This window comes from Triturus cristatus, chromosome 9 (genome assembly GCF_964204655.1).
Source record: "Triturus cristatus chromosome 9, aTriCri1.1, whole genome shotgun sequence".
NCBI lineage: Eukaryota > Metazoa > Chordata > Amphibia > Caudata > Salamandridae > Triturus > Triturus cristatus.
The window spans coordinates 806,976,521-806,997,365 of NC_140592.1; the positions used below are offsets into that span (position 1 = coordinate 806,976,521).

The 20,845-nt window shown below is 44.8% G+C and overlaps 1 protein-coding gene across 1 annotated transcript in view; it reads left to right on the forward strand.

Moving 5' to 3' along the window:
• MTHFD1 (methylenetetrahydrofolate dehydrogenase, cyclohydrolase and formyltetrahydrofolate synthetase 1) overlaps positions 1 to 20,845 on the forward strand; it is a 318,864-nt gene that overhangs the window by 233,084 nt on the left and 64,935 nt on the right. The window lies entirely within an intron of this gene.

The following is a 20,845-nucleotide window of genomic DNA, read 5'->3' on the forward strand; positions in this document are numbered from 1 at the left end:
CCCGGGTGCCACGTGTCTGTCGATGCCTCTTCCCAGGGCCAATAGTACCCCTGCGCTCCTTTAGTTAACACCCTGTCTCTGCTGGGCCTGGCATCCCTGTGGCGTTCTCCCTTATCTCTTGCTTGAAGTAAGGAACCTTCCTCTGCAGTGTGAAGTTTCAATTGTGTTCACACACCGTGCCTCCAGTGACGCAGCTTGTGTGTGCGAGAATGTTGACCCCGCCGCCTGCCTTGCGCTCTATTCCCCAGGCGCTATAGCTCAAAGCACTCTGTCGCCTCAAACTAAATACAATATCCCTGTCTGCCCGGGACCTGTTTAGGTTACGTAAGGGAGCTAAGAGGGGATTCCTTCCTCCTAGCCTCGGGCTCCTCAGCTGCAAGAGTGGGGTGCAGGCTCCCGTTTACATTACCTGGCTCAAACTGAAGAATGATTCTAGTTTTAAAAAGTCCCTCGTGTGATTAATCCTGCGAGCCAAGGGCTGATCCCTCCAAATGCCTTGTGGTCAGAATCGTGTCATCCTGTTTGGTCGCTGTTATAGTTATGTCAGTATGTTTGGTAGCCCCTCGTTTACAATCGTGATTGGCACCATAGGCTTGTAAAATGATGCACAGTTGTAAATCACTGGGACGCAGGGTTTTCTTTGGGTGTTTGGTGTGGCATTCGTTCTACTCTGTGTGGTATTCGGAGCATTCCTTTGCAGTTGGCACTGTCTACAGGTGGCTTCTTACCCAAAGTGATGGCTTCTAAGCTTAGAGGGAGGCAAGGGACACACACGTGGCTCACCTTCCCAGACGTGAGCACTCATTTCCTACCTCGCTAGGAGACAAACTTGAGGTTAACTGAATGTACATGTAAAGTCAATAACCGTACACAATAGTAAAATGAGTACAACACTGACAAGCCAGTGCGAGCAAGCAGAAGTGAAGAGGGGAGAGAGAGACTGCATTTAAACAAAGCGTGCACATGCTTATTAAAACCACATGGCCCCTGCGCGCCGCTGCTGGCTCCCGAGAGCAAAACACTCTGGGAGTGAACATTTGCCTTAAAACTGGGACATCCACATGCCTTTGGTCAATTGTATGCTGAAGCAAGACGCAAACGCCAATGGCGTGTGAGCACCACATGCACAAGCTTCTAATGAAGCTGAAGTGATTCCAAGAGGTGGATTTCCTATGCAGCGCATGTGCGCTGCCATAGGCTCGACCTAACAAATGATGTAACTTAACAAACACAAGGTCAAAGGGGGGCACCCACAAGGTCAAAGGGGGGCACGGGGAGTCCGCTAATCTAGTGGTACCTGTAAAATTTCAGCAGAACAATAGATCAACAGGACACGCGGGAAGAAACATAATACAATTTGAACAAATGGTATACAAGAGTATCAAAACAGGAGAAAGAAGTAGATTGGGATGGTATCAGGGCTAATGCTGTTGATGGGAGTGTTCGCCTCCCAGTCGGTTACACCTTTGCCATTCACGGACGGTCTCCTAGGCTCTCTACTTTTGTTCGGGTAGGGAGGCTGCATTTCTGCTGGTCCCTGGTGGACCAGTGGACTTGCAGTACTCTTGTTCAGGAGGAAAGCAGCGTCTTCTACTGGGTTGCGCCTCTGCCGCCTGGCTGGACCTCTGAGCAGATTGTCATATCTCATCCACATCATTCAACACTGCCCACTTACACCCCACTACAAACTCACACCTTGCTAACTAAGCACGTACATTAAGATAGCTTCAAACCCAATTGTCCGAAGGTCAGTGTGCGCAAACACAGGCCCATCTCGCACATCAGTCTGCTTCACTTTATCCTTCATGCTGCCACTGTAACATTGAAGGGCTCTTCCAAACTTCTCACACACAACAAAACGAGTCCTACATAAGCCATTCTTTAAACCTACGCTCTAGCATCCATGCTTAAGAAGCGCAGTAGCCTCTTGCTCTAAAACACATCTCTAGCTCTCTGCTTCACACCTTTCTTGAACCCAGGGAAAAAAACACAGCTATATGTGGGACATGATCTACACATGCTCGCGTACAACACAAGTCTTTTCATGTGAGTCACTGTATAAATCCACAATAGCAACAATGCACAACAAACTAGGTAGCTCCCTTCTTTAACACCTAGAAGCGCTTCAGGGTCTCACGAGGGGTATGAGACGCTGTGTGAATTCTACAGTACTCTACTAACGCACTCCATTATTATTGATGATCCAGTTTGTTTTTTAAGTTTGTCGGAATCGGAGTTTGTACTTAGTCATTTGATAAGAATTTGGGACAGGCAATAACATTTGAAATCTGTAAAACTGTTACGGTGGTTGCACACATCAATTGGTCCCCATTTATAGACTCCATGTCGATGAATAAACAAAGATGAGCTGTCCACAGAGGTTAATATCCACAAGGCAGTTTTTGCTAATCCAACAGTTCTGCTCATTTGAAAGCCAGTAGGAGATTGTATCAGTCAGTTAAGGGGAGGATGGCTTGGTGTTTATAGTACTGTTGTCCTTCATTACTTTGCTAAGTCTTCCTGTGGACGATATCCATTTGATATGGTGCATATGGAGATGTACATGATGCAGTAGATTGTCTGCTTTTGTTATAGTCCAGGAGGATTTGTAATACTAAGAACTTTTGGTGAACTTGCAGAAGTACTCAAGGTTGCTATATGAGTAGACCAAGACTTAGTCTTGATAACCTTAAAGTGAGGTAGAAAAAGCAAATGTGTACTAAAATCTGAAAAACCTTTTAAACGTATGTGTTTCCAAAATACATTAAAGTGAAGGGTGTGGCCAATTATTCTCTAAGAATATGCTGAAAGTAAACGTATCATCTTGTCCCCGAATGTGTGCTGGGAGACTGGCTAGACTGGCCTCATTTCAACTCACAAGGAGTCCCATTTACATCCGTTCCGTGTGCTCCACAAAACCAACTCTCATTTCACGTGCCTTGTTTGTGGTGTGCACTTAACTCCCAGAAATCGGTGTATTCTCCAGAATCCCTTTGGCATCACAGCAGTATCCATCAGTATTCCCTGCATGAAAACTAGCCAGTTTAGGATGAGAGCAGTTTTGTTACATGGCATGGAAGCCCTAAGGATAGTGCATTGAGGGTAAGGGAAGTCTGAGAAAGTGTTGCCCACAATTCAGCTGCTGGTGGGTGCACACCGCAGAGAAGATGCTTGCCGGACAGAGAGGGCGGCAAAACAGGTAAAAATGGATGGGTGTTGATTTCCATTCTGTGTCTTCTGTAAACAGCTGTTCAGATGGACAACATGAAATGCTTACTTTCTAAATATACCATGGATTCTAATTCGATCATATGACCAAAAGGAATTCTTACTTCACAACCTCCTCTCTCTCCTGCACAACCACCCCCCTCCTCCGTGTAATGTGCCTGCGACAGTGATGAGCACAAAAACCCACAAAAGTCACACTGTGAAGAGTGGGAGTAGTGGAGGCAACATCCTGGAAGTTCAAACTAGTTAGTCAAAAGAGAGAACAGTAAACGTGTCAGGTGCACAGAATTGGAAGCTACACAGTGGTTGCTGTGAAAGAAATGTTAGCCAATCACCGCCTTCCTTGCAGAGGGAAAGCAAAACATGCCTAAAACAGAACGGTGCAATTGGCTGGAGGTACTAAAATGCTGCCAATCTTGGAAGATGTTATTGTAAACAAGACGGAGCAAAACATTGGATTGAGAGGGAGGCTCAGGAGTTGGGGTAAGTGGTTGTGGGGCTTGGACAAGTGTACAATAGTGGAAGAACCAAGCAAGTTGTTGTCCTCAAAAATCTGCAAAGAAATGGGCAGCATAACTGAGGACTTTGATAAAGTCACATTTAGACGGTGGATGAAGTGCCACTGACCCAGTCAATTCTCTTACAGTTTCGGTTGTAGGTAGGATGTTTCAGTCCATAATGCATTGTGTCGCGGAATTATTACAGCTGCGAATATTAAGTGTGTACTTTTGAGTAAAATGCAAATACATTTAACACATGCGAATGTTTAAAACACGCAGATGCATTAAAAAAAAATTTATAGCAGCGCAGCTGGTATTCAGTGAATATCCACCCTGTACGGTATGGGTGAAAAGCTGGCAAAACGAGAAAACATGAGCCAGGCAAGAAATCGAAGATTGTAAATCAATCCACCACAAAAAAGTGTGAAAGAAGTGATAAGTTCGTACAAGCCTAAAATGTACATGGTCCATATATTGAAAGTCATTGGGATTCTTTGGTAGAGGGCATGTGTGGATCCCTGCTCCTAGTTCTGCCCCGTGGCAGGGAAGACCCCGATTTATGGTTGGGAATGTTCTCTACTCCTAGGACGCCCAAGCACAGGGCTGCTGTAATTTTTTCTACTTGCTGGCCTAGGCCGGGTGACATAGGATCAACAGATACACTCCAGTGAGAAACCCCTCTCGCTTTCCTCAGCACGGCCCATCTGTGGTTTTTGGATGATTGTGACTGTCTTGGCAGGTGACTGCCAGGCAGCGATCAGCCAATGAAACTCCTCCGGGTTCCTAACTGACCTCCCCTGGCTGCAGGACCAATGTGTACAATCCTCGGGCTGGCTTTGTTCAGGCCCTATCCCTAGCAATGCCGGGAGTATGTGTGGCCTGACATTTGTCAACTTCTCGCTTGCCTTCCTGTCGCCTCCCCTGGCAATACTAGTTATTTTTAAGGGAGGCAGGTAAGCGCATTGCCACGCAACCTGACCGCATTGAGGAGGGAAGATAAAAATAGCGGTGCCAGCTTTAAAAAGAATGATCCACCAGCTTGTGTGAGGGGATAACAGTCCTAGTTGGGAATCTAAGACCAGGATCTCTGCTGCATCTCCTGATAATGGTTTACAGAAAAGCGCATGTACCGCTAATGCCCCTGTCAGAGTGTACTTCAATGCTCATCCTGGTGCTGCCTGATTTGATTATTTTTAAGATGATCGCGATTAACAATCTGCTGTGCAATGCGTCTGACGACGACAGCAGATGAATGAGGAGATCAGCGTATGTCGTAAACGCAATCCGATTTTAAAAAGTCATTTGTTACAGTGGAGATAGCCAGGACAATAAGAGCGAACAACAGTCTGGAGCATAGTTTCTGTACCATCCTTTTCACTGGAGACTTTTATCCTTCCACGGCTCCACGGCAAGATACTGCTTTTGATTGCAGCAGTCCATAGGAGTGCACGGTTGTCCCTTATGTATTGCCCAAGCTCTCCCATTGGCCTTTCTCGTACCACCCACATTTGTTTTTTGTTCCCTCGTTCCCGCACTTCTTTATGGATGTCAATTCACCTAAATGCCAGGGGTAGAGTAAGTGACCTCATACACTCCGACATTAATGACATCACACAACCTTTTACCCGGATTCTTACCAGGATCAGTAATCCTAATGACCTCACTATGACCATCACTGTAGTATGAGGACACCTGCATGATTCATATAACACACCAAAGGCAAATGTCTATTTTAGATATAATCCTTTTTAAGGTGCTGACATGATCTGTCAAGAGAACATTTACCTGAATTGTAGTAAATGAGCAAATTACGCGAGTCTGACATCTTCTAGGGGGCTCGTGCAGTAGGTGGGATTCTCTCCACTGAGGATATTGTGGCAGAAATGGGCTCTAATAGTTCATTTCAAGGAAATGTGCTAAAATAAAAAAAAAGGCTCTGAAAAGACTCATTGAATATTCAAGTCTGTCAAGGAGTGCCAAGCTAATGAAACCTGACAGTCCTCACGAGTTGGCATCCTTGTGTTTCTTAAATGTCCTATGGGTACCCCCTTTGTGTCAAAAATTACCCCCTTTGCTTGGGCCATCATTCTGTCGCCGGTGCCTCCTTTGCCCAAACATTACATACAATATGCAAGATTTTTGCCAGTACCACTGCCCTTGTACTGTGGGTGAACCTTATGTCAAAATTATGCCTAGTATATTGGGGATAGCTCTTTGTCATGGATGCCCCTGGACATATGTTGCCCTCCCTTATTCCAAAAATGTCCTCCATTGTGCAGGGCAAGTATTTTTCAATGTGTGCCCCATAACAAGATTTACCTCCAGTGTGCCAGCGCTAGTATTTTGCTGTGGGCAAGTATTGCCTGAAGTATGGCAGTGCCAGCATTTTGCCTGGGTGCTTCTGAGCAAGAAGCATGCTAGGTCCAGCAGCAGACTTGCAAGCATAACAACACATTCTCACTCATGCTCACTTACATTTACTTATTCACACTCATTCTCACCACTCCCACTCACTCTTGCTCATTTGCACTCACTTTCCCTCATTTATTTTCACTCAGTCTTAACCTGACTCACTGATTCACACTCTCTCATTTACTCTTGGACGATTATTCACTAATAATGTAATATACAAACTAGCAGAATACAGCTTGGAGGTCGGTGCTTAATGCTGATAATGCGCGGTACCCCTATGTTCTCTGCACTGATTTTGACACCTTTAAGGCCAGGGGTCGCAAAGGGCAGGCCAGAGGTCACACCTGCGGCCCTGCTTGGTCATACACTAGCCAAAACATCCCTGTAATTGTGCTTTTACCGACCAGCTGGGAGGGTTGGGGGCAACACCAAGAAAACTGTGAGGCAGGGATTCGAGGGGGAAACATCACGGGGAGAGAGCAAGGCCACACGTTGACACCAATGCAGCGCTGATGTGAGCCGTGGAAGGATGCAAGTCATCCAGTCAAAAGTATGGTGAAGAGGCGATGCTCCAGGACATGCATAAAAAGAGGAAAGAAAGCCATCAAATACGAAGAAAGTAAGTTAGAAGAAAGCCAAAGCCATGATAAGCATGGGCTGTAAGTTTGCGGTATAGTCCACAAGAGGTCTTACAACAATAGATAGCTAAAAGCTGTGTGTAGAAAAGTCCTTAAAATGCATTTATCTCCTCCACGTCATTCTGATATACATTGTACGTTGTAAATGAGTAAAGATATTCTTTCTCGACAGACGCTGTTACAGGTAAGTAACTGTTTCATGTTTGTTCCCAGCAAGTTTTATTTCTCACATTGCGTTCAGTTTGAGGAATTCATTACGATTAGGACTTAGCGTAGAATGAGGCATGTCTAATTGGTAAACTAATATGCTTTCCAAATCTGTTTCTGTATACCAGATCATTTGCTTTCTGTAGTTCGTTTTTTGATGGTGTGTTCTTGTTCACTTTTGACCAGGTATACAATGGTAAACGATGATTCATCCAATCGCTGGGTGAGAAAATAACAGTTGTTAGTGAATAGTGTGTAATTTGATTGTAGCTGGCATTTAAACACCACATACTTTAGTAGATGAAGCATGAAATGCTTAGTGGAGCAGAATGTTTCTTCTGGTGACTGATCTTCTGTGAAATGCTTGAGTTTGGCAAGGATAGAAATCCTTTGGGACAAGCAGTCATTTTACTCGTAGCTGTGCATTCTTTTCTTACAGGTGTGGAAATAGCTCAGTAATCGTACCAAATGCTGAGTTCAAGTCCGTCTCCTTTTTAGTTCTCGGCCTGACGTAGGCAGCGCAGGCGCTGCCTCGTCATACGAGGCTTCTTGGAATCGATACGATTTGAGAAGCCTCGTCCCTGCTCCGCTTTAACTTTTGATTCGTGCGCGTTGTTTTGCGTCACAAATTGTGCCAAAGGCAGTGCAATAATTGCACTGCAGGCATGTCACTCCCTTATTGTTGCCACCCTGTCTCCTTTTATCTACGCCCTGCGGGATTTGATCTTTTACCCGTGGCGTTACACTAGTGCCTTTATTTACCGGGGAAGCACTATTTGTTTCACCTTCCGTCTGTCTCTCTGAGACACAGCTGCTTGTTTACAGCGGCTGCCTGGCCAATAAGTTTTTTTGCCAGGGTGTGTTTGAGATAGAGAGCATGTTTGTGTTGGCGTCAATGTATGTGTCTCTGGTCTGTGGTGTTCGTGTGAGAAGTGGCGCGATGTCTGTGCATGGGACGGTCACACATTGCGACCCCTGTGTCTTTGTAGCTGGGTGTTGCTGCCCGATGCCACAGGCCTCCTCTCTGCCATGTCGGTGCCACGGAAGATCTGAATTGGAAGGGCTTAGACATTATTTAAATGCCAGGATTAACATGTCGCACATGCCTTCATTTGGGCATAGTTTAAGAAAGAAATCAGTGGATTTACATGTACCGTATAGGACACAGCTGAGCCAGAGTAGGAGGTGTTACATCAGCGCAGTTAAATAAAACCTCAGTACACACAAGAGATTGGCGTGTTGAAAAAGTCTTCTTTTATGACAAAAGTGCAGCGTGTCCCGACTTGGGATCTGACATGGTCCAGTGACTTGATTGCTATGGTCAGACCTGGGTTTTACTATATTCCTCCCCTCACCTCACTTGTCCACATGGCGTGATCCTCTGCCGTTAACTCTACCTTTCTGAACCTCATTTCTGTCATCAATCTGAATTGGAAGGGCTTAGACATTATTTAAATGCCAGGATTAATGCCCTGATGACAAACTCGGGTTTAATTCTGCGATCAGGAGTTTGCGCAGGGATTGTAGTGCATAGCTGTGCGATGATAATCCCACTCCAGATGTTTTACCCTGGCAGATTTCAGCATGTCTAATCTGATGGAATTTAACAGGGGAAAAGGCCTTGGAAAAAAATACAAAACAAATGGAATTTCGCACTTTACACACCGATTCGGAGTGTGAAGACTCATTTCCAAATCAAAAACTTGGAATAGGAGGTATTAATCATACAAGATGCATACCTCAGCCCGGGCAGTGTGTTTTTTTTACTAGGGAGGTAAATACGGTACGGCCCACTTCTATTAAGGTTGTCAGTGTCTTCAAAGTACTCATTCTCTACTACTCTCTACTACTCACTCTCCTACTCACTCTCTACGACTCACTCTCTCCTACTCACTCTCTCCTACTCACTCTCTACTACTCACTCTCTCCTACTCACTCTCTCCTACTCGATACTCGCTCGCTACTCACTCGCTTGCTACTCTATCAACTAATCACTCTCTACTAATCACTGTACTAATTACTCTCTACTACTCACTCTACTACTCACTCTCGACTAATTCTCTACTACTTACACTCTACTACTCTACTCTACTAATTCTCTACTACTCACTCTCTAGTACTCACTCTCTACTACTCACTCTCTACTACTCACTCTCTACTACTCACTTTCTACTAATTCTCTACTGCTCACTCTCTACTACTCTACTACTCACTCTCTACTACTCTCCACTACTCACTCTGCTACTATCTCTATAACTACTCTACGACTCACTCTACTACTCTACCACGCTCTACTACTCACTCTCTACTACTCTCTCTACTACTCACTCTACTCTCTACCGCTCTCTACCTCTCACGCTACCTCTAGCTCTGCCTCTCTGCCTCTCTTCTACTCTAACTCTCTGCCTCTCTACCTCTCTAGCTACCTCTTGCTTGACCTCTCTCTCTGCCTCTCTACCTACCTCTCTACCTACCTCTCTACCTCTACCTCTCTAAGCGCACACATATGCATATGCATTTATATATACATCTGCATATCTACATAAATACAAATATAAATGCATGCATACATATACATATATGCATACATATGCATGTTATGTACATGAAAGTTTGAAAGACACTAATAAAAGTAAAGCTAAAAAACTACCTAATTACAAACAGAATTGCTTTAACTTAAACAAGGGCGAGACCTATTGCATTTTCAATGCTTGTTAGATCTTGCCTAGGCAGCATATGCGCGGTCTATTGAGACATGCTGTATCCACTGTATGGGCTTTCAGCACACCCATCTATTTTTATTCATTCCTTCATGTGCCTCTCGAAATTCCTTTGTTTTCATTGGTGAATAGTTTACATTTGTCCCTCCTTTTGCTGTTTTGGTCACATCCTGGAGACTGGCCCTTTTACATGGATCATTTCACTATCGGCCGTATGTTTGTTTTGGCGCACTACTTTTTCTTTTGCCTCCAGTTATTTGGCTTTCTGAATGCGCTCAGTAGAGGGCTGCAAATCATGTCCTTATCTTGTTTTCCACTGTCTGCGGTTTAACAAGCACTTTTTCAGCTGAAGGCTATGTTGCCTTTCATCCTAAATATTTTTGGTTTCATTTGCTCAGATGTCCAATTCTTAAATAAAATACTTACTTAATAAAAGTGTAGTTTTAGAAGATGGCCAACAGTAGGATCAACCTATTGACAGTGTGCTTTTGACAGTGTGATTATTTGAATACAATTAAAGAGGTAAACAAGCTGTCATTGCTCTGTTTTATGAAAATGGAAGCAGCTTTAAGTTGCGCACTTTCTCAACTTTTGATGCTTTCTTTTAGGTTTGACTCGTTGGTGAAATAAGGACAATATAAAGAGATTCCTCCTCTGTTGCTCGCCAAACGAGGCATGTAATTTGATGTTACTTAACAATATATCCTGCAAGTAGACAGTGCAACACCATCTCATCAGTGCAGCACCTCTTCAGCACCAGCCAGCTTTCCTCAACACCACTTCAGCAGCACCACTGCAGCAGCACCTGAGCACCAGCACACCACCTCAGCATCAATCACCCCAGCACAGCACCTCACCAGTGCAGCACCAAAACTGCACCAGTGCATCACCACCTCATTACCAGTGCAGCACCACCTCAGCGCAGCACCACTATATCAGTGTACCACTAGCACAGCATCACCCAGCACCACTCAACACCACTAAAGCCCCACTTCCGCTTCAGTGCAGCAGCACAGCACCACCTCAGCAGCAATTCAGCATTAGCGCCGCACCACCTCAGCACCAGCATAGCACCAACTTAGCATCACTCAGCAACACCTCAACATCACTAAAGAATCACTCGGCACCAACTCGGCATCTTTCAGCACTACCTCCGTACAAGCACATCACCACCTAAGCACCATTGCAGCATCACCTCAGAATCAGCGCAGTAGCACCTCCGCATCAGTGCAGCACCACCTCATCACAGCACCACCTCAGCACGGCACCACATCCTCATGAGTGGACCACCACCGGTGCAGCACCAGCGGAGCACCACCTCAACATGTGCACAGCACAATCTCAGCACAGAATCTCCTCCGCATCAGTGCACCACCACCAGTGTGGCCCCTCCAAAGCAGCAACTCAGCACCACCTGAGCACCAGTGCGGCACTACCACCTCCATATGACTCAGCACCACCACAGCATCACTCAGCGCCACATCTGCATAGCACCACCTGAATACCGCTATAGCATCTCCGCATCAGTACAGTACCACCTTAGCACCAGTGTAGCACCACCTCACCATTAGCAGTGCACCACTACCAGCTCAGCCCCACCTCAGCAGCAACTCCACACCAACACAGCAGCACTTCAGCTTCAGCGTAGCACCAGCGCAGCACCACCTCAGCATCAGCGCAGCACCACCTCAGCATCAGCACCGCATCAGCGCAGCATCACCAGCACAACACCAACTCAACATCACTCAGCATGACTTAGGCACTAGCTCAGCACCACCTGAGTACCAGCTCAGCGACATCACCTCATCATCACTCAGCACCACCTGAGCATTACTCAGCACCACCTGAACATCACTCAGCACCACCTCAGTATAACTCAGCATCACCTCCGCACCAGCACACCACCACTTTAACATCACTCAGCACCACCTCAGTCTGCTATCAGAATCTGGCAACTGTTGATTCTCCCGTATTGTCTGTCCACTGCTTGTGTTGTAATTCAGGTGCTATTCCCCAGCCTCCAGACTTATATACCCCCAAACCCCTCACCACCCCCTAACAAAAATTATCTATAACAAGCTAGCATTAGAACAGGCAGGATGACTTTGCCAGCATTCGATGGACAAAAAAAATCTAGAAGACATTTTTGTTAATTCTTTTTTTTTTTTTCTTTTTTTTTTTTTAAAGGATTGTTCAGTTGTAAATATTTTCTTGGTTATATATAAGGTAACTAAAATGCTTATAACACTTTTCTATTATTACCAGCGCCTTGAGACCCTTACGGGTAAGTAGTCTCATTTTACAAGCCACTTAATTGATTGATTAATTATAACTTTTCAACATGCTGCATAGCAGCCATGCTGCTCTACAACAGAGCCTAAAGACATTTGCAAATCCAGTAGCTCTCGCTAAACACTCAAAGTCCCAAAAGCAAGACCTATTGTCTATGCCAATGCTTGTTAATTGACTGGCAGTGTAAAGAGAAATTCATGAAGGCTCCTGATAACGTCTGCCTGAACACGTAATATCTGTTTTGTAGTTGTTTCCAACTTGAAATACTCTCCATATTGAAACCGGAGTTTGTATTCCTGGGGTGGCTCTCTGTCCTCATTTATGTTGCCAGTAAATAGAACTAACCCATCACCAGCCCTCTCATAAGCCGTACAGGCTGGTAGGAATCGGAGTCTGTGGCTAATCTTGGGGGGTGAGGGCCCAATCGGTTTCTTGAAGTTCTGTAATATGAGTCTTTTCTGGTAGTGTAGCCTTAGAGATGGGCGAGGAGATGAGAAGGGGAAACAAATTGGCTATGTTTTTAACCGGATGTTTGGCTTTGGTGATACTTGTTGCTGATTATGGAAAACCTCAGCAAAAAAAAAACATCAAGCGTTTGTTGATACTGTAAAGCATTTGGAAAAAAAGCTTTGGCGTAGGGACATAAGTCTTTAGGATGCTGTCACCTAAACAGGCTTTCCCCCACCCCTCCCACCTAACACAGCCCCTTAAGTTTGGGAAAGGGAACCCTAAGGTAGCCATCTTAAGTTTTTGCCCCACCCTCAGTTTTTGTGATCCATGAGCAGCCCAGAAAGCAATACCATAAAAAAAGTAGGTAAGAGCAGGTGGCTTTCTACTGTGCAATTTCTTTCATTTGAATCTGTTAGTATGTGCATGTCAGCTAAGGTTTTGTGCTGTAAACAACTATACTAAAAGGTCAAACAACCAACCCCCTCACCCCCAAAAAAAAAGTTAACACAAAAACTAGCTTAGGTGTGTAAAAGCGGCCTAATTTGTTTCGTATGTGTCCAATTGTGTTTGGAAGTCTGCTTAGCATTTTTTTGGGGGGTGGTTAGGGAAGAGGTTTAACGTGTGCAATAGAATTTTCAAGTGGCTTTAAATTTGGCGACTTACCTGCAATGTTGAACAGGAACTGAAGAGTTTGTTTTAGGCCACACTGCTACCAAGGAGATTGTGAGCTGAGCTCAACACACCAGGTGCAGGCTAAGTGATTGGGCTGTGCCCAGAATCACCAGAACAAGTCTTCCGCCTCCCCTACCACTTTGCGCAGCCCCTTATCTTTAGGTCAACTGATTTATATAGCTAGGATTTCTGTTCGCTGTGGGAATTAAGGCTTGGTTTCATATTGGTTCCCAAAGCTAGGGGTTCTATTGGTTGTAGCGCTTAGGGCTTTGTTCCCTATTGGCTCCTAGGGCTGGGGGTTCTGTTGTAGTGCTTGGCCTGCTATTAGTACCAACGATTAGGGTATAAATCCTGAATGCACACCCCTCAAATACATTTTCAAGGTGACCATAACTACTCCTGGACTACCCACTTCACCCATGTAACCTCTTCAACAACAAAACCAACCACTACACTTTTAACCTATCAGAAACAGAACTGACTGTATAACCACAACCCAAATTAATGACAATGTCACTTGCCAGGATGTAAATGAAGATCAAGTGAAAACTTGAGTATATGGTCAGTACGTTGCTGATTGCACCTTTCTCCATGACCCTCCATTCCTTCAAACCACTTAACACAGCAGCTACATTTCTACCTTCCACAAAAATCCACATACATGTACACACCTCAAAGACCTCAAAATTCGAACCCAACAACCTCACCTCCATTGTAAGCTTCAACTAGTTTTACTCAGTAACCCCCAGCGCCAAAATTCCCTTGTGCCCCTATTAGTCCCCTCGTACTACACCACACATCCCCCCTCAAAGCACGATGACATGAAGAGGAAAGAGAAACATTGTTGATCTACTCTCAGAAACCCCACAAGCTCTCACCGTCATTACAGAAAAATGGCTCAGCAAAGATTTTACACTCACATGCCACAAAGCCATCCCACCAGAATTTCACATGAACGAAAAAACATATTTTCAAAATTGAGCGAGGCATAGCTATCATCCATAAGAAAATCTCTAAAAATAATTTTCCTCGAAATCCACAATGTGGATGACTGTGTTCTTGATGACAAGATGTCACCACAGTATAACTATCACTTACTCAGTCCTCTTACCACCGCGCATCAATGGAAATTTTTAAGATGTCTTACTAGATATAGTAACAAAGACCCTTTGGAAACACCCAATCTTTTACATTCTACAAGCCCTTAACGTATGGTTGGATAAGAAGAATCTAACCACAACCAAAGCTATCACAAGGCCTTTAACCTCCAACAGATTCTTTCCGTCCCAACTCACTCTGCTGGTCACACTCTGGATGTCATATTTGCCCCCCTTAGGATAGTCCTAAGTTACAGATAACTCACTTGTAAGCTGAACGGTGCACATCATCCTCACCTTCAAGATCAATGCACCTATCATTGGCAACAATTCAAAGATACCAAAAACCAAGAAAAACAAATGCTCATACATACAATGGAAAAAACCTGACCATCACAAACTCAACTCCTGTCTCAAAAGACCCTTAATAAATGAGCGACCTCAAGACATACAAACCTGCAGTTGTACCTCTACTGCCCTGGACAAACTGTGGGTTATTGGCCGGTAATCGGGTGCATTTTTATTGGCATGGGGCACTAGACCATAGTTCCTGCAATTATCTCTGACCTGGTTGTGGAACTTCTGGCATACTGAATGAGAGGAGATACACTGGTGAGGCACCTACAGTTGATGGAAAGGTGGTACTCTAGAATCTAGCTCTATACAGGTGACATAATGCTTTTTCTGGTTAACGCTGTGTGGTAGGACATTTGTGCCGGCACGATGATCCCACACAGAAATGTAGGGAAAATGTGATTATTTCTTTTTAGCTAAATTTGAGGTTTGCAGGGGAATCTGGGTTGGAAAACTTTGGAGGATCCATGCAAGCCATACCTCCCTGGTCTCCTGTGGGTGTCTAGTTTTCTGAAATGTCTGGGTTTGGTAGGTTTCCCTAGATGGCCGCCGAGCCCGGGACCAAAAACGCAGCTGTCCCCCTTGCAAAACCAGGTAATTTTGTGATGGATAATTTTGATGTCTCCAATAAGTTTTGGGCCCTTCCCTGCCACGGGTACTTGGCCCACCCACTCAACTAAGGTACAATTTCTAATGGAAAACCTGTGGGATCGCCGGGTAGTGGGAAATTTGTGTCAGCCCGGTGATCCCAGAGCTTTCCCACACAGAAACGTGAGCTAAATTTGAGGTTTGCAGGGGATTCTGGGCAGGAAAACATTGGGGGATTCACGCAAGCCATACCTCCCTTTGACTCCCCCGATGTCTAGTTTTCAGAAATGTCTGGGTTTGGTAGATTTCCCTAGATGTCTGCCGAGCCTGGGGCCAAAAACCCAGGTGACATCTTTGCAAAACCAGGTTGTTTTGTGATGGATAGCTTTGATGCCTCGACAATACGTGTTGGGCCCTTCCATGTCGCAAGTACTTGGACACCCACTCAAGTGAGGTGCCATTGTTATCAGGAGACGCTTGGTGGTAGGAAAATTGTGGATTTTCTTATTCCAGAAGATTATGGCACAGTAATGCAAGGAAAATGTGACTATAGTCACATTTTGAGGTTAGCTTGGCATTGTGGGTAAGAAAAGTTGTTGGGCTCCATGAGAGGCACACCACCCAGAACTCCCTAAAGTTTTTAGTTTACAAAAATATCGAACCGTAGATTTTCCCTTGAGACAAATTACACTTTGGCAAAGAGAGACAGACAAGACAAATATTACTGCCTGTCCATCTGTTGCTCAAGTAAACACACATACTGGTTGGATTTGGCACGCGGGTGAGTGAAAGGTTAAAAATGTATATTTTATTAACAAGAGTTCACAAAAAGGAAATTCACTTTTAATGAAAAACCTGAACCAATGACTTGCAGCTCGTTAGCTGTAAACCCACGTGAAGGCACCAACCTCTTTAAAGGCAATTCATACACCTTTCATACTTGACACACATGTTCACACCACCAGCCGCGAGCCCAGCACATTACAACACTCACATCAACAGACAGTGGAGAGACAATGTACACCCTGGCAGAGAAAGACAGAAAAGACCAATATTATTTTGGAACTAACTATTCCATAAGTACACACACATATTGGTTGGATTTGGTACGAAGGAGAGTGTAACATTTTATTAACAAGAGATTTCACAAAAAGGAAATGCACTGTTAATAATTAAAAGGTTAAAACCTAGAATCAATGCCTCGCAGCTTGTGAGCTGTAAAGCCACGGCAAGGCATCAACCACTTTACAGGCCAGTCACACACCTTTCATACGTGACCAACACAAGACCATTTACACCACCAGCTGTGGGCCCAGCACATTACAACATTCACATCAACAGATCGCGACATTCAAGGGCCCATCACTTTCATATGCCCACATGACTGACACAGCAATCACACCGGCTGGCGGTTGACGTAGTGTGTGCAGTGGCGTTTGGCTAGCAGTGTGTGTAATGACAAGCAGCAAGTCACTAGCCACACACCGCCAGCCAAGCACCAGTCCCCACACACAGCTAGCCAAACACCCCTCTAAGCACACAGCCAACCAAACGCCAGTCCACGCACACTGCCAGACAAGCCCCAGTCCATGCACACTGCGAGACAAGCCCCAGTCCACACACAGTGCCAGACAAGCGTCAGTCCATGCACACCGCCAGCCTTGCGCCAGTCCATACACACCGCCAGCCAATCGCCAGGCCATGCTCATTCCATGCCAAACTCCAGTCCGCACACACTGTCATCACATTTGTTTTTAACAAGAAAGAAATTACAAACCAATTGGAACTAGATACAAAACTATAACTACAAACACAACAGCAGTAACTAAATCCATCATTCTAATGTTAACCATGAAACAGAACTACAAATATAAAACAATAAAGACCATGAAGTTCACTATTAGACTCACGGTTGCTCCCAAAAACTCTTTTGAGTGTGAGACAATCTGAAACATGTGGGCACACACAGCCCAGGATTAGAAGGACAATCAGCACAGGGCATACGAGTATCCTTCCACATAAGTCTTTGCAAACAGACTCTACATCTCTCACATGGATTGGGTTTTTTTGGGAGTGGGAGGAACTAAATTGAGAAAGTGGAGATCTTTCAATCTAGCCACATCCCCCGCCACTCCAACTCTAGGAACACTTGCCTGTTCCACTACAACAAGGCTGCCTATCACAGACTCCTGAAACTGAACAAAGTCATCCTTGACGCTGGAGAACACGCCTTAAACACAACAAAAGCATTAAAAGTTGCTAAGTTGAAGAGATGAATGGCCAACTCCTTATACTAAATATAAGTCTTACAAACAGCAGTGTAAGGTACCAAGCTCTGATCTAGTCTATCTACACCACCCATATGCTTATTGTAGTCTACAAGGCACACATGTTTGCGCACTTCAGCAACCTGACCCCAAACAGTCACAGGTGAATTACTTTCATCATGTATGGTAGTCCGCATGTAGACATCCCTCCTGTCCACAAATTTCGCAGCTAGCAGTTCATCACCAAGCAAGGCACTGCACTGCCCCCGCTCAAGCTTTTTGAAAACAGTAACCTTTACGGTTAGAGCGTATTGTGCCACAAGCAAGCAAGAGTGTCCACTTTGAACAATTCCTTAAACAATTGCACAGCAGTGTAGAAGTTATCCAGCTACAAATGGTGACCTTTGTTAAAAAGTCCTCTACAAAGTTCCCACACCTTTTTCTCTGAAACTCCAAAAGTGTACAGACAATCAGGGGGGGCAATAGTGGAATCCCCACCAGTGTACACTCGGAAATTATAGACATATCATGTCCTACTCTCAGACAACATATACATCTTAATTCCATAAAATGCCCTCTTGCTAGTAATGTACTACCTAAAAACCAATGGCCCTTGAACAGGACCAAAGACTCATCAACAGCTATTTCTTTCCCTGGAGTATAGATCTCTGGAAATCGATCTACAAAGTGATCAAGGACAGGCCAAATCTTAAAATGACAGTCACAGTCTGCATGATATTGTGGCAACGCCGAAGCATTATCAACAAAATGCAGCATTCGAAACAAAACTAAATGCCGATCACGACTCATAATTGCAGGAAATATGGCTGTTGCCATCAAGGGACTGGTAGACCAATATGAAGACAGGGACGGCTTCCTTATAAAGCCCATCAAAAAAGTTAAACCCAAAAACCTCTTCATCTAATCAAGAGTTGTGGAAGTCTACCGGTAGCTTTAGAGCAGGGCCTAAGTCTGGCACTGTTGTCCTTGAAATACTGTTCAGCATACAAATTAGTCTGCTCAACAATCTCAGCCAAAAATGCATCATCCATAAACAACTGAAAAAACTGTGTAGGCAAAACATTTTCACAATTCACTCCTCCTCTAAAACAGGCACTTCATCTGCTCTAAGAGTAGCTTCATCATCAGATGATTCGTCGTGGACTGAAAACTCACTCCCAGAATCTTGCACTTCCTCAGAAACACTGTCAGTCTCATAATCATGGTCGGAGGAAGATTCAAAAAGTGTACCAACCACCTGCTGAGCAGTAATCCTGCGGCTAGCCATAATCGTTACTAATAAAGGTAACTTGACAAACAAGTTAACAACAAACACTTTGTCAAAGAAGTAATAAACAAAATGTGGCTTTATCATAAAGACCTTTGTACTCCAAAACGATACCACTCACTTGCCAGAAACAGCTAGGCTCACCACCACCTACTCTGCACAGACGCAGCAAGGACCAACAATATCCCACTAAAAAAGAAAAAGAAAATTACACATTAGACAACGCAATACACATCATACACAAATCCAAAATGAATTTCACTCTCAAAACATAAGCTAAATATGCTATTATGACACCACTTATAAATACTCATTTGGAGTAAACACAACCAAAAAACTTTCCTTGCCAAATATATGCAACTACGCAAGCTGCAAATCAACCACTGCCGAAACCACAAACAGGAATCAAAACCTTTGCACTAGAATAAAAAGGATAAATAAAACAGTACAATCACATATGCAAATAATGCACCAGTCCACACACAATCCACCAGCCAAGCTGGAGGGGAGGTGGGCTTGAATGCATATGGCCGATCTGCCTCCAAGGGGGGCAGAAACAGCCAAAATAATCACCCATTAAAAGGGGAGAACCCCCTGCCCAAAGGACCGCTTCCCAACAACATTGAATAATATACCCTGGTGTCTAGTGGCTTCTGCCTCTTTTGGGGGGCAGATGGGACTAAAAACATTAGACCAATCTGTCCCCAAGGAGGGGCAGAAACTGCCAACATAATTGCCATCCCCAAGCAGCCGCTCCCCCACATCTCTGAAATCAAATAGCTGGTGTCTAGTGTAGTCTACCCACTGGGGACAAATGGGCCTAAAAACATATGTCGATCTGCCACTAAGAGGGGCAGAAATGGCCAAAACATTCACCCCAATAGAGGGGAGCAACCCTTGCCCAAGGCTACCCCCCTCCCCCAACATCCCAAAAAATCGATAATTCCATGGTGGCCTAGTGGCTACTAAAAAAATGAACTTGATGATGGTGTCTAGTGGGCATTCCTGCTGCACGATCGGGCCCCATGCGCGATCGTGCAGCAGGAATGCTCCAGCGAGACTCCGGAGAAAAAGAAAACCCTTTCCTTACCCCCGATACCTCTTTAGATCAAACCTCCCCATTCCTGTGTTCAGGGAGAAACTCTCCTCCCTTGACGCGCTGGAAGCAAATGGCTTCCAGTGTGTCCGGTAACATCTAATGATGTTGGCGTGCGCTGACGTCATTAGATGACGTGGAGGGGTCAGGGGGGCAGTGGAAGGGCTTCAGCTGCCATCCCTTGTGGGGGCAACTGGAAGGGCGGCCTACGGGGAAGCACCAGTGCTTCCCCCGTGTGTGGGTGCTAGGACGGCCGGGAGCCGTCCGATGCACAAGCCCACTGTGGTGTCGTACGGCTCCCGGCTGTCCGACGCCCGTAAGGTGTTAATAAAATAGGTTTGAGATGTTATGAAGGAATTAAAAGATGAATTCTGATTAGCCAAGACCCATGTGTTTAGATATTTACAGGTCAAACCTGCCCTATGTTAATACAAGGAGAGATTGATGTATGTGCAGGTGTGTGTCCCCTGAACAGACTACTTGCAGAAGCCATAATAGCTAAAGTAGTATTACTCATGGACAGGACCACAATTAATAATACTTCTGATGGTATGGGCGGCTAAGAGATAAATGAGAGTGAGATCTGGGTAGCCTAAATGACATGGAATCGGAGGAGGAAAAAAAAGGGGACACCTAGACCATCCGTCATAAAGGCATGTTTTCGAGTGATCTAGTTTAAACAGTTGCATAGTGTACCGCTCATTATCTCAATTAAAGGCTTACTGGTGCAGTAGTTCTGACCAATGTCTCCGAGGGTGTGGCAAAAGAAGGTACTTCCTACACACATGATGGAACTGCCCACTAATCGAGGACCAGCATGGAAGGTAAGATAATGCTTTTAGATGTATGGGATGAATTCACCATACCAGTATGCTGACGTGTACAACCACTAGCTGTTAAGGACAGGTGCCACAACATGTGCTGGTGCATGGTGTCCGAATAGACAGCATATCAAGGTAGGGGATACCCAAGGAAATATAATAACGTTTGGGGGGTAATAGTCTGAGGTCCATGGACTACTATAATCCAGGGAGTC